The sequence below is a fragment of the Ostrea edulis genome, chromosome 9, assembly GCF_947568905.1.
Source record: "Ostrea edulis chromosome 9, xbOstEdul1.1, whole genome shotgun sequence".
NCBI classification, from domain to species: Eukaryota; Metazoa; Mollusca; class Bivalvia; order Ostreida; family Ostreidae; genus Ostrea; species Ostrea edulis.
Window position 1 is genome coordinate 42,505,983 of NC_079172.1, and position 16,257 is coordinate 42,522,239.

The following is a 16,257-nucleotide window of genomic DNA, read 5'->3' on the forward strand; positions in this document are numbered from 1 at the left end:
GATATCATTTAATTATTTAATATCGGGGGAGGGTGATATCAGTTATTCTTTCTTGATATAGATATCATGTTAATTATCTAATATCGGGGGAGGGTGATATCAGTTATTGTTTCTGGATATAAATATCATGTTAATTCTCTAATATCGGGGGAGGGTGATATCAGTTATTGTTTCTGGATAGATATATCATGTTAATTCTCTTTTAACAAAACAAATAATGAACTAATCAAAGCACCACACTCAGTATTCATGATTTCGCAATGTGCCAAGCACTATAGTGGCGGATCTCAAGGGGGTGATGGAGGTTTTGTCCTTTGTTCTTTGCCACCCCCCCCCCCTCCTTACCTCATTCTCACCCACACCCCCTCTCTGCATGGTTCACAATTTTTGGCTAAACGGGTCATTTTTGGCCATTTTGGGGTCTTCACCCCTCGACCCTTACACTGTTTGGGGGCGGAAAGGGTATAAATCTGGATCGCACCCCCTCTCCCCCTTGAACGTTTTCTGGATCCGCCCTTGCACTGACAACTTCTGACATTTGTGGCGGCCAAACAGGTTCGATTCGCCGGTGGCCAGATAAACTCATTTGGTAGAACACCTGGTTAGAGATTCAGTGGGCCCGGACTTGAACACCGATCTGGTCCAATGCATTTTATATTTGATGTTGACCACCCCTCGACTTGAGGATGAGAGTCCTGCCAGGGGCAAGAGTCTGGATTATGTGTCTTCGAGGATAACAATGTTTTCAGGAGGGAGGATTGTAGTAGTTGGGCCGTGGATATTGACATGCAGAACTAGAGCAGCTGTTTAGTAATGCTGGGGTTCCGGGCTCGATTCCCTGTTCAACTATAAATTATCTCCTTTCCTATTACACACATATTAACTTGAATCTGATAAGGAAAAACAACTATTGAATATAGATATAACTCCTTATCAACATAATAATTTTGTAAGTCAACATAATTATTACTTTGACATAGACTAAAGAAAAATGACTAGCATGCAGGAGAAGAACTATACCACCATGCCGAAAAACTTGAATGGCTTTAAGAAGCTCCACACGAATTGCAGTGCTATTGAAAATTAATTCAAATATTCTATCCGCGTCTTGTGAATAAATTTACTGATCTGCAGAAAGAGTAATTCACTCCAAGACTGTGTATAGGATAAATTGAATGGAATTTTGAGGGGGAAAATTATTGATATACAAAATTTTATTTCCTGTTTATGTAAACAGTGTGTGCCTTTAGAATTGTACTATGGGAAGGAATGTGTTATGTAACACAATAAGGAAAAGGCTAATCGTAGAATTATGACAACTTTCACAAATTTGGCATGAAAAGATGATTTATTTTCCCACAATATCAAATGACATCGATTTCCCGTCACAAACTCTTAGGAATAGCGAATTCTCATCTCCAAAACACGCCAGGCTAATTTGCTACACGCTATCAAGTTACCGCGTTCTGTTTATGGTATGTAAATCAAAACCCTTTTAAAGAAATGGAACAGAAATGATATCTTTTACAGGGAATACCAGCGACTAACGACTTCTAGTAATTGATTTTCGCACTTGGAGTCTTGGTGATAAGGCAGACATTTGATAGGAAACCTCAAGAAATGAAGGACTACAAGAGCACCGCCATGCGGGGCATCGCTTCGCAACACGGCACCATACAATGGTTATACCAATATCGTAAATGTGTTCTTGACCTTTGACCTATACATGAATAGGTACTACATATGTACTCCCAACTACAATGTATGTAGTAAATATAAGGCTGAACGATATTTTATCAAAGTTGAGTCTTTTTATTGTATCTTATTAACTGTATTCAGTTACTGGTTCTGACCTTTACCTACAGGTAGGCCATTTTAACCCAGAAGTAAATCGGTAGTCTACTGTTTCTCTCGTCTATGATCAGCAAATATGAAAAAGAAAAACTACAGTAGTACTCTTTACAACGTCATACTTAAATGTATCGGTTGAAGTTATACCACGATTAATTGTGATGTTGTAATCCTCATGTTTGGAAAATAGATATCTGTATTTTGAATTAATTTCTCCCATTTTAGTCTTCATATCATATAACAAAGAATGTCGTTTTATTGCTTAATTAAAACTGCAGTATCTGAATAAAATCATGAAACAATTGTAGTTGAAGAATGCGGTGTAAATGTGCTTGGGATTTGGGATTTTCATAGGAGTTAGACTCGGGGAGTGGTTTGTTAAACTATTGTTTTGCTACATGACAGCATTGCTTATCCCACAGTGGTGATTTATAGTTGTTGTAAACGGAAATTTTGTTAAAAAGACTAGTACAGAAATAGTGGCAAATTCCGAGATACGAAACAATGATTGTAAAACCCATCATGAAATCACTTATGACAGCGAGAGTCGCAACAATTTGAATGAAAGATCGGAAACACCCTATTTTTATTATGTTTTGATAATCGGAAACGAAATCTAAACTTCCGTTCTGACATTTTGATTTTTTTGTTACATTGAATCTTAATTTTGTATTCATCTTGCCATAAAAACGTCTTTTCTTCTCAAGTCAGCGATGAGAATTTTAAAATTTTGATAAGAAGTTTATTATGAACCTTGACATGATGGCCATAAAATTTTCAAGTACATCACATCCTCTATGAAATTTAGTGCAAAGGGGAATAACTCTAATTCAGAAAACCGCAAAGTAGTAAATATTTTTCAGTTTGTAAGTCAACTGTAATCTAAAGGTAGCAATCTTATCAATCATTGGTTAAGAGACATAAAGAAACTGATATTGAAAAATTTATATAAACATTGGGTACATTTTACGGAAATGTTTTAAATATTGTATAACGTGATTGTGAAAACTCATTTCGATCCGGAAAAAAAGTTGGTTGCTAATTTCTTCTGTCGCCAGTTTTGTGATTAACACCCTATGATCTTGTGTACAGGTTACATAAATTTAGATGTCTCAGTCATATATATTGTTTATTAAATGTGACAGATTTATAAACAAAAGTAGATCAGATAAATATATTTGTGATCGCTGTAATGCTCGTGGTCCACGGTGGCAAATGCAATTCTAAAAGAAAAGTTAAACGATTAAGCTACATCCTAGATGTTATACACAAACTGAATAATAATTCTAGTCTTACAGATTTGCTTTAAAAAATTATTGATCAATGTTTGTAGTGTAAAAGCTTTACGTAATTTTGATGCAAATTGATATTCCTCTGACTTTAGGGCACTTTTGTTCACTTAATGAGTTAATTGTTCACAATCTTTGTGCTTTATAATATATTTCAAATGCAATTTGTTCCTTGTGCAACCCTCTTCAATTAACGTCAAATGACTGTATCCCATTTCCATTATCAAGGGGGTTGGGGGGGGGGGGGTTACCACGTGTCCTCCTATACATATATCCCCACCTACTCACATATAGATATACATGTACAGTACAAAACCTTACTGAATTACAAATAATATAAATCTATTCACGTAGTTATGCAAATCATTAAGTTTACACCAAACTTATCCGAATGCAGGACACGGGCAGTCGGAGTGGACCTTCAAAAAACAATCATTTGATGTGTCCTGCATATGGAATGAGTGAAACATTTTACATGACATTTCAAAACCAAAGATCCAGTTCATAGTCAGGAGGAAAATCACATTTTGAATATTTGCATACAAATTGTACAATGTTATGTAATTATATCGCAGAATTTGATTTAAGAAATGAAACTTATAATTCTTTGTTTGATGCATGTATCAAACGAAACATTTGACGGAAAACTTCATCAATGCGCGTAGCGCATTGATGAAAAAGTTTTCCGTCCAATGTTTCGTTTGATACATGCATCAAACAAAGAATCATAAGTTTTATTTCTTATCATTTAATTATGTTTTTAAGATAGAAAAACAAATAGTTTCTCCCCTCAAAAAGCTTGAATCAATGTTTTTGAAATGGCGCGTAGTAATACATATATATGTAAGAATGAAAACAACAACAAACGGCATGGCTGTGCGTTCAGGTCAGGAACAGTTACTGTGCAGATTTAAATGAATTATACGCCAAATTAAAGGTGCAGTGGTTAAAAGCTGAATTAAATATAAAGGAGGATAACAAGTGGTGACTGGATTTATGCTGCATTGTGTTGGAGGAGATGTTGGACACTGGTTGTGTCGTTGGAACGGTGGAATGCAACTCGGCTCCATTTCAATATCGAGTAAAAGGTTCAACACCTCTTCATCTACATGTAAAACGCACTCGTTGACTGAGCCCCATATAACGCAGTTCAATTTCATTAATATTTACCAGATCAGTCCCGCTCGCGCCGGCAAGTGAGAAAGTTTCCCAGTTTACTTTCCGAAGTCGCCACTTGCTCCGTCATGTTATCGATCTCGTAAAGCAGACGATTCATACCGGGAACTCGTGTAATCTGTCTACTTCTACCAGTAAGGGGTCTACGTCATCAAGTTGACTATTTTGCCCCGTCATCGCTTATGTATGTTGTTTCTTTAAATTAATTTGTATTTTATTCATATCTTTAGTTGTGCTTATTTTTGATAGCAATGAAAAACAAAAATCAAACGAATGCATGTCGTTATATAAAATGCTTGTGTAGAAAATCCCGTTCTATAAATAGCGCTAAAATTAGAACGGGGAAGACGCATTCCATAGAAAAGTAGTCCCGCGTGCTTAGTGCAGATGAACTCCGAACGAAATTTTGACAGAGTTTTAACCAATCAGCATCGTTGTTAAGTCATCACTTTAAAAGTTATTAAATGATTAGACATTTCAGTCCTGAATATTTTGTTGATTCCAATTTAAATTATTTTCAAAAAAGTCAATAAAAGTATGATTTTGAATCAAATTAAAATCAACATTTATTAATTTCGTAGTGTAGTTAAAGATTGCGATCTCAATATTCAACACTTCGCGAAAGTTACGTCCCTTGTCCGCCATCTCCCGGATAAAAATCGCATTTCCCTACGTTGGCCTTTGTAATTTTCCTATCTGTAGCTTTGACATCTGTTATTTTTCCATCAACTGCAGTCAACTACAATATGCCCCAGATTGGGGCAACCCATTAACTTGTATGAAAACTTGGTAATTGGCTAAAATTCAAAGTAATAACATCTTACATTTGGTAAGGTAAAGAAGGAAAACTTGGTTTTTCACCGATTGACCTTTGGCTGACCCCGCGAAGGGACGTAACTCGCGGCGAAGTGTTGATAGGTGTATTTAATTATCTAATGCTAAAAAATCCCGGTTTTGTCTAATTAGGAATTCTAGTCAACTCGGCCCCTGGAAAATTCGGCCCCTGGTGAACTCGGCACATGGTTAATTCGGCACTTAGTGAATTCGGCACTTGTTTTATGAATATGTAGAAGAATAATGTGTATACTGAACAGTAGGAGTGCAATATTTCTAGATTTTTTAAACGTACTTGTAGATGATCCGTCTTCAACATTTATTTAGGAAATATTGTAAGTTTTAATTTTTTCAAATGCTACGAAGGTCTTAATTAACACCGGCACTCGGCTAAATATTGGCACTTTGAATGACTGAAATTGCTGCTCATAATTGGCAATCACACATTGACAATATATAATACAAATAACTTTCTCTTGGGCATGTAAATAGTTATAATTTGCGGAAATACACCCTGTGCAAATGAATCGGAGGAAGATCTTGTGTTTCCTCGGAGTTCCCCCTTTCTCGTGGAAACGTTTATAAAGATATATTCCTGTGTTATTTGAATCTGACAAATCTTAGGTAATTGTGAAATTCATTGTCATATTTCTAAAAATTAATCTTATTTCAGGGGTTTTATAGTATAGTTTTAGTACAAGATATTTAGACTGGCTGGTCTCTGTCGTCTGGTTACGAATTCTTTGCAAATTGGATTTGGCTACATTTGATAAATTATATAATGCCGTAGAAAATTGTCATATTTTGAAATCACAAACAACAACTGGTGCAATAATAATATAATCCTTGTATCTAATTATGACAATACAATATTTAACCTTTTTCTCTTGTTATAATGATATTGATGTCATGATTAAGTATTTTATGACGCATTATGCCTATATAATTTGTATCATATATATTTAATTAACTTAAATTTGTAAGCGGGGATTTAATTTCATACACTGCCCAACTCTTGGGACTTAGGAGGGGGAAAAAGAAGCCTCAGGTTATTCAAACACCAACATTTTCATTAATTTAAATTGCATCAAAAAAGGATTTCGCCCAATAAAATATGTACATTAGTAAAAGTTGTTCATCAGAGAGTTCAACTTCTGGGTTATATTGCATGTGCGCATTACATTTGTAATGCGCATTGCATTCGTTTTTTTTAAATTAATATGTCTAAATCATATCTTCTCCATACACTGTATTTATCAATACAGGTCAATGATACATTATCAGATTCCAATGACACAACTCTTGAAGGATATAATTCATGAAATAAAACCATAACACCATATTGAGTTTCTGCTTAATTTTATGTGCATCCATCATGTATTCCACAATTGATAATAGATATATACACCATATACAGTCCATATAAATAATAGTTTAACCCAACATGCAATAAATAACACATTGATACAACATTCAACATGTATTCCACATGAACATTCATTAATCACACATTTATAGCACATGAATCCCACATAAACCACAAAGATATTGTATAGCGGGTATATTTTCTGCGGTTGTTCAATTTTTGTGGGAAGAAAGACGTCTGGTAGGCGCATCACTGTGTAGGAGGACCGTAGATGTTGGCACATCTCTGCAGTAGCTGGCACATCCCTGCAGTAGCTGGCACATCCCTGCAGTAGCTGGCACATCCCTGCAGTAGCTGGCACATCCCTGTAGGAGCTGGCACATCCCTGTAGGAGCTGGCACATCCCTGTAGGAGCTGGCACATCCCTGTAGGAGCTGGCACATCCCTGCAGTAGCTGGCACATCCCTGTAGGAGCTGGCACATCCCTGTAGGAGCTGGCACATCCCTGTAGGAGCTGGCACATCCCTGTAGGAGCTGGCACATCCCTGTAGGAGCTGGCACATCCCTGTAGGAGCTGGCACATCCCTGTAGGAGCTGGCACATCCCTGTAGGAGCTGGCACATCCCTGTAGGAGCTGGCACATCCCTGTAGGAGCTGGCACATCCCTGTAGGAGCTGGCACATCCCTGTAGGAGCTGGCACATCCCTGTAGGAGCTGGCACATCCCTGTAGGAGCTGGCACATCCCTGTAGGAGCTGGCACATCCCTGTAGGAGCTGGCACATCCCTGTAGGAGCTGGCACATCCCTGTAGGAGCTGGCACATCCCTGTAGGAGCTGGCACATCCCTGTAGGAGCTGGCACATCCCTGTAGGAGCTGGCACATCCCTGTAGGAGCTGGCACATCCCTGTAGGAGCTGGCACATCCCTGTAGGAGCTGGCACATCCCTGTAGGAGCTGGCACATCCCTGTAGGAGCTGGCTTGCCGTGATATCCCTGTCGCAGTACTGGTACCACATTTCAAAAACACGCCCCTCTACTTGACGGGTCCTCTTCCGTTGGTATCGCTGCATCTTGACTTCGGACACCATCTTCATCTGAAGGCTAATGTCCGTTGCTTCCAAATACAGCATGGATACTAGATGGATTTCAAATATGGGGCTACGAATCCATGTTCTGATGATATAATCCATAACTGGAGCCAATACTTCTGGAGCACGGCCATCCAGACGGTGGAACGAGAGGCTGGTTGAACCTGCGGCGAGAGGTTGGTGGAACTGGAGGCGGAGAGGCTGTTGCAGCTGGCGGCGGAGAGGCTGTTGAAGCTGGCAGTGGAGAGGCTGGTGGTGTTGGTGACAGGAGAGGCTGGTGGTGTTGGCTGACATCCATGACATGTCCACTCAAATGTTTCCCGGCTTTTTACTAACTTTCTATATTGGGGTCTAGTAATGCCTGGTAATTTAGAATGAATCCTCATAATTTGATATCCAATCATTTTATTTATCTTTTATAATATTTATTATCATTTATTTTTTGTACAAATTCTTATGTATGACATGATTATCATACCAGTGTTACATGTTCGATGTTGCCACTTGTTACATCTATCACACTGAAGCGCTTCATGTCGTGTGCGAACGAGCTGATTGTACAGTATGCAGTTGTCTGTACGAAACAAAGTTCTTAATGTTCTTGTATGATTATCAACAATAACATATTGACTGTCTTTGTATTTGGAATGAAGGTGATCTCTTTGACTGAATTATTTTTTTCCTTATTCCCTACCTACTGACCCTACCAAGGAATTATTTTATTCTAATATATATTATGCTAAATGGAATATTGAAGATGAATTTTTGTTGGTATGTCCACTTTATAATAATTAATAGTGGTGTTTTTTTGTTGTTGTTTTTTTTTAAAGATTTTACTTCGAAAAAAGAGACTTTATATATATATATATATATATATATATATATATATATATATATATAGTAACAGTAGTAATAATGTTTAAATCTTATATGATAAAAAAATTTAATATAGAGAATTTTAAACAAAGAATTCACTGTCATGATCGTGTGCAGGATTGGACAAAACAAGATGGCAGACGGCATTTCCAAACAAAGGTAGGCTCTTAAAACTCTTCATTTTACCGATTTATTAGACGACGAATTTATGAATTTGAAACACTGCCTGGCCAGGGAGGCATCATTAAGTTGATTGGTTGTTGAAATTCTTACTCATGTACACGTACAACTCTAAATTCATTGATCGAAGTTGACGATGTTGCCTCGATAGAATTCGAAGCAGGCGAAGATGTTTCTAATCATGTTTTCATGCATTTTAAGAAAGATACTTTAGGTAAAATAGACTCTGCACATATCTTTTGATGAAAACTTGAACCAGTGTATGCGATTTGTCCCTTAAATTGCCTTGGTTAGATAGATATCTTGACTTGAACATTTGCCTCCTCCCTCCAATTTAGGAGTACGAAGTTTGGACAAAAGAGACAATTTAGATTCCTTTTTGCTTGTCAACAATTGTAGAATCCAATTTCTCCTCCGACTGTCCCTATACACTTTGAAAAAACAATGCTGTGTGTTTGCGTACTATTCTAAATCTTTCCAAAATAATCACTCAGCGATACGAATTACATTGTTTTTGCAATTGGCAGCCGCCATATATAAATTAAGTGGCGGCCGCTAGATAAAATAACTGGCGGCCGCCAGTTAATTTATATGGCGGCCGCCAGTTAATAACTGGTGGCCGCCAGATAATAACTGGCGGCCGCCATATAATAAGTGGCGGCCGCCTGTTAAATAAATATCAATTCTATACCCTGGCACCTATCGCCTTCCGTACTATCTTTTATTATTAAATCAATTCGTGCTGAGTTGAAAAACTAATTCCCGGTGTAGTGAGCCACCTTAAATGTAAACATAAAAAGACTCGAGTCTTTGTGTTTACATATAACGCAGAGTTAAGGCTAAAATATTGCTTTTATTCCAGCATCCAGAAGGTTAAAATTTTGGCTGTTAACACAGATTCAGTTATATTTTTAATGTTTAACATAAAAAAAAAAAATGAAAAAAAAAATTTCAAAAAAAACGTAAACGTCCTGCTTGAGAATTTTTGAACAGGGGTGGATTAATATCGTGTCACACATTTAGGCAATGTCATATAACTGTAAACAATGTCTCTAGAGGATTTTGGGTGTTGCTCAACCGGAAATTTAATAAATCAAATGCATGAGATTGGATCATACTTCTTTTTTGGACTAGAACATCCAGGACTGAACTTTCTTAGGGTCGAGATGTCTGTCAACCGTTTATTCGTATTTACCTGTCAAAGTCTTTTTGACGTTTAAGGTATAGGAGAAAGTACTTTGACTTCAGATAGCCTAGGTCACGCAAGCCGTTTGACTTCCCACTCAAACGCCTTGGAGCGTTCTATTTAAAAATATTACACCGCGAGGGGGCGCTTTCGAAAAACGGAATGGCGACACCGAAGAAAACAAAGACCACAGCTGTTGTTCCAAATGTCAGTTTATGTGTCGCTTGTTCTAAAGAAAGCAAACGTTGTGTTTTTGCAAGTTCAAAACTTGGTCCTTCATTAGAGAAACCACCCTTACCAAAATATAAGCCCTCTGGCACACAGTTGCTGCAAATTTGCGGCGCATTTGCGACAAGTTTGCCGCAACTAGTTGCGGCACATTTGCTGCAAGTATACTTTTCGTATGCAAATTTTTCCTCTGGCACACAGTTTGTGGCACACACTTGCTGCACACTTCTGGCACAGTGTGCGGCATATTTGCCGCAAGTATACTTTTCGTATGCAAATTTTTCCTCTGGCACACAGTTTGCGGCAAACTTGCGGCACACTCTTGCTGCACACTTCTGGCACACAGTTTGCAGCAAACTTGCGGCACACTTCTGACACTGTCTGCTCGAAATTAAGGGATCCTATATAAACTGTCATATTACAAAACAAAAACACAATAATAATTCAATATAATTTCAAGAACAATGACATATCAAGTAATTAACATATATTCAAAAATACTAATTAAAAAGAGAGATTCAAAAACAGAAATGACCAGGTTCTTGTAAAATATGTTATCTATCATAGGAACAAAAGTAGAAACATACTGGAAAAATGACAAATTAAAGGTAGAATTTTTCAACAAAAAAAAAAAAAGAAAAAAAAAAAAGAGAAGCATTTTAAAAATGTTAACATGTATCTTCAATGTTTTAATAACATCTATAATGTACAGGGTCTGGAAAATGTTAAGTAAAAGCTGAGTTGGTTACATAAAGTACCATGCTTAAAAAATGACTAAGTTCAACTTCACCATGCACATGTAAATTTTTCAAAGAATGCCTGATCACTTCCGAAAAGACACATGCACATTTCCAATGCTTCCATAACAGCTGTTCAAGGTCTGAAGAATGTCAAATAAATGCTGTAAGAGGAGTTGATTACAAAAAATAGGTACCATCTATTCAGGAAATGCTTTAAAAAAATGACAAAGTTCAACTAAATGTAATTTTTGTGAAAAAAGTCTGATCACTTTCAAAATGACACATGCACATCTTCAATGTGTCCATAACTACTGTACAAAGTTTGAGGAATATCAATTTAGATGTGCACGAGTTGATCACACAAAATAGTTACCATCTATTCAAGAAATGCTTTAAAATGACTTAAGTTCAACTACATGTACATTTTTTTTTTAAAATGTCTGATCACTTTCAAAAACACATATGCACATCTTCAATGTATTCATAACAACTGTACACAGTTTGAGGAATGTCAAATTAGAGGTATACGAGGAGTTGATTACAAAAAAAAATTGACTGTCGATTAAAGAAATGCTTAAAAAATGACGAAGTTTAACTACATGTAAATTATTCAAAAAAATGTCTGATCACTTTCAAAAAGGTACACGCACATCTTCAATGTATCCCTAACAACTGTACAAAGTTTGAGGAACATCAAGTGAGAGGTGTGAAAGGAGTTGATTACACAAAGTAGGTATTATTACAGGGACGCTATTGTCGCTTGCCCACCAGTCATTCACCATTTTATAAACTGTTTGCACATTGTGCAACCCGACCAAAAATATAAAATATAATTATAACAAGATGTGAGAGAAAACTTAAAGAAACTGCAACAGCTTCTAATCCACAAATATTGCATTGTGCAATGTTAAAAAGTTCTCGGTGAAGTCCCACCCTGGCCATGAGAGTACATTTTATTTGGAAACTGCTGCATAAAGAATTTCTTTCAAGATCCAAGAGAAAAATATCTACCCACTGTGGTACTTTTCTGGCCTAAGGTCAGGTTGTGATTTAAATAGATTTGTGAATTTTGGCCGTTTTAGATCAATCATGTCAAATGAAAGTTTTTAAAAAATAAAATCCTTATTAAACTAGCAAGTGCTATACAAATGATGCTATAAATGCTAGAATTGTATATACAATTGTGGTAAAGGAGTTGACATGATCTTAAGGACATGTAATTAAAAAGGAGGTCTATCATTTGCATAACATGACTATGTGCATTGTGCATCAATAACAGGTTTCGGCAACATTTGCAGACAAGAATGAAATATATTCAAAATTCACACATGTAAACTATGCACTTTTCCTCAGAAAAATCTGGAGACATGAATTTTAAAGTCAGTACTGTGAAGGACTTTATATTCTGATAAATTAATACAGACTTGTGAGCACTTATTAGGGAGAACACTGTAAACATTTACACAAGTTTCTCCATCATAGATGAATGGGAGAATAATAGGACTATCTCCATGCTGTCTGCGCCTTAGAATCAAAAACATGATTGAATTCTGGACCTTCTTCTAATCTTCCACTTGTTCAGTACTTGGTCATCACAATCACATATTGTCCGCAACAACTCTACTGTCCCATCCATTTGTTGTGATAAACTGTAAATAGTTTTTCGGTTAAGACAGAGTGCCTTTACTCACAAATACATGTAGCAGTCTCATCAGATTCACTTGGCAAGTGTGCATAAATTGAAATGTCATTCTTTTTTAAAAACTAAATAATACTAAGTAACTTCATTAGTGATTTATACACATTAATCCAGGCCTGCATGTTGGAACTCTCAGATATGGCAAGTTGAAGACAGCCTATCAACACACCATCACAACTTCTGTATCTTCACAACTATCATGAAATATATTCTGAAAAAGATATAAAATTGTAAATAATTACGAGATACCATTGGCCGTCCTATATACAAGTTTGCAAGGCGTCTAACATAGGAGGAATCATTCAGGGGTGTGTACATGTAATTACCGTCGCCCGACACCTGGGGCCACCGATTTTCAAAGCCGAAAAATAATCAATGTTGCGTTATAGCCCATTGGGCTAATAAATGCAATATTTGATGTACAACGGTTAATATCATGCTGACCAGACTTTACGTACAAATTAACTTTATTGCCAAGACAAGATCTTCAATCCATTTTAATAACGTATATGCATTGATGGGAGTGACAAAATTGAGATTCTGGAGGTCACATCCCTGATCATAATGCAGTTTAACTTTTCTAACTGGACATCTGGGTTCAAATCATAAGCATTTGAATAAAAAAAAATAATCAACCATTCATTAAAAAACACCATTTACTGAATAAACTATTCAGTTTTGCAAATATAACCCGAGTAGAAAGTAAACAAAAAATGGCATAATTATTACGGAAATAGGCCTAATTATTTGTTTGTTTTTCGGCCTTTTCCCCTCTCTCTCCATTTTTTTTAAAGTGCCTATATGGTACTGTCCAAATGTATAAGAAGAAAAAAATCCGCGATGGCTACGATAATGCAGCTAGAAGGAGTCTAATCTCATACAAAGGAAATTTAAAAAAAATAAATTCCACATAATTTCAAAGAATTGAATGAAGCATGTAAATTTATAAACGTAAACACTGAATTGCAAGATTTGAAGCAACAACATACAATGAGCGATGGTCAGTTTGGTTTTGAACAATATATCAGAGAGTTTATAACTATAAGATACACAGTAAATCACTTACTCAATGATTGGAAGATTCTCCTCAGAATATCTGCATCAACTCCTGTTCTCGATTCATGTTCAAGATGTTTACCGGTATCACATCATGGCGTCTGTTGATATCAACTTTCGCGCTCAGCATATTATATTGGGTGAATCCCACACCCGACGCATTGAACCCGATCTCTATTTGCGATGCATAGAGCCGTAAAGCCCCATGAAGACCTACTTTGGTATACAGCTTAGATTATTCTAACTTAGTATCAATTAGCATTCCACAAACCAGAATAACGTACCTGGATAAAATCCTGATATGTAAATTATACGATATAAAGGTGAATTTTTACCACTCTCATTTGATTAATTTCAACTCACAAACCCAGTATCTGAATTGTAATCAACAGATATACATGTAAATAAAGAAAAGAAAAGACCCCCCCCTCTCTCTCTCTCTCTCTCTCTCTCTCTCTCTCTCTCTCTCTCTCTCTCTCTCTCCATTTATTTAGATATAGATATTTTTTCTTCACTTTTTTTTTCTAATTAGATTAAAATTCAGATACCTGTGCACTTACATCTTATTTTAAAGGAGCATTAACTGTGAAAGTGATGACAACCATTTTCTTTTTTTCCTCAAAATCTCTCGATGATATTGAAATACATATTGATGACTAATAAAAACATTTATTTTTTATTATGTACAAAAACAAGAGAATTAACCCTAATAAAACTACGTTAGTTAACCGCTTTTAATGTAAAGAAATATATACGGAAGCAGTATTCACTGCACCCAAATCAAATCATTTCTCAAATAAAAACAAAAAACAGCATTTAATTGCTGACAGCATGCAAAGGTAACTAGAGAATAATTATACTGTCTTGAAAGACAATAATATTCAATCACCAAAATCACATATTCATTTTGAAGAGGTTAAAAGGTGTTTGAAATAATTAAATACAAGTGTAATTATTACTTTAATATATAATAACTATTATAGGGCAACTTTCATTGAATTCAATATTTGGTGACAAAATGACCGCTAATTCCCATTAAGACAAGAAGATGGAAGGGGTACGCAAGAAATGTTGCATATATGTTCTATTATAGAAAATGTTGTGATGGATATATTGAAATGGCTCTTTTATTCTAAATATTCAAGAAAAGTCGTGAACTTTGGTGCCCTTGCTGTTTCAGTTCTAAAATTTTAAGAAAAAGGTTGTGAACTTCTGGCACACGATTCTGAATACCAAAGAAAAAGTTGTGGTGCACTTCTGGCACACAGTTTTGATTCTGAATACCAAAGAAAAAGTTGTGGTGCACTTCTGGCACACTGTATCGTTTAGGAAAAGTTGTGGTGCACTTCTGGCACACTGTGCCACTAGTGGCACACTGTGTGCTGCTAGTGGCACACTGTATGCCGCTAGCGGCATTAGCTGCACACTTCTGGCAAACAGCTCTGGTACACTGATTTGTTTGCCGCAAACTTGCGGCAAATTTGCAGCAAACTTTACATTTTGGTAAGGGCAGTGACGATATGACCAGGATTATGCTGAATTCACAAGAACTAGTAGATCTATTACTATGCAGGTCTTCTTCAAACATTAATTGCGGTAGAATCGTATACAATAGCGGTTTCCCATAGCCTGTTGGTAATACTGCCAACACGTCTGACCTATTTGCTAATTTAAGTAAACACTCTATCTGTAAAGGTTTCAGCGAGAATTCGATTTTTAAATCTGCTAAAACTTTGTTTATCTTCTGTTCGACTGCGTCCGTCATCGTTATGCATCAACCAATCAGCTGCTTTATCAGAATTTGGATAAGCCTCGTTATGGAGTGTAAATGTTTATCGTAGAATGCTCCTAGACGTTTGTCTCGTAGAACACCGCATTGACAAAGGTGTAGGTGACCTAGACTATGACTTCAGAATGAATGTGATTGTCAGAGGGAGAATGACGAGAATGATGGACCGAATCATGCATTTTGTAAATTGATTCTTGTGTTGTTAAATCTTCGAGAATCTTGTTGGAGATGTCTGATTCGGTTCACAAAACAACTTAGCATCATCTAGCACTGTACTAGCAGTAGCAGATTTCACCGTAAGCACTTTTAAACCACTAATTTTAATATATTGTAAACAAATTGTAACTGTAAGCTAGGCCATAGACATATAACGTTATATGTCTATGGCTAGGTTATTCCAAAATTCCACAACATATCAAAGGAACCGGTAATTTAGCCTGTACATAATGATAAGAGTAGGGGTATATACCATACCCCCCTAATAAAAGCACTGGGATTACTGGATCAGAATGACAATTGGGGTGGGTGACGATAAAAGCATAATTTTCGAATTATTTTGAAGCGAAGTTTTGAGTAAAAAAATGGTGTCATTCCTTTTGGGTTTTTTTTTCCATTGGGGATGGTACCATAGGGCCTACTATTATTATTACAGACAAAAATACCGGTTCCTGTGAATATTCACACCTGACGACCTATAAAGGGTTGTAAATAGTGAATGTGAACAGCTGCATGTGAATAAGTTAGTGTTCTAACTGCATAATTTATTACCGTTCAATTTTATACTGATATTTTTGTGAGAGGGTTATATGTATACAATTAAAATTGCATGGGAAAGAGTTTAGTAATGCAGAGCTCTAATATAATTTAATTTCTCATGTTGTTTAGTCATTTATCCATTA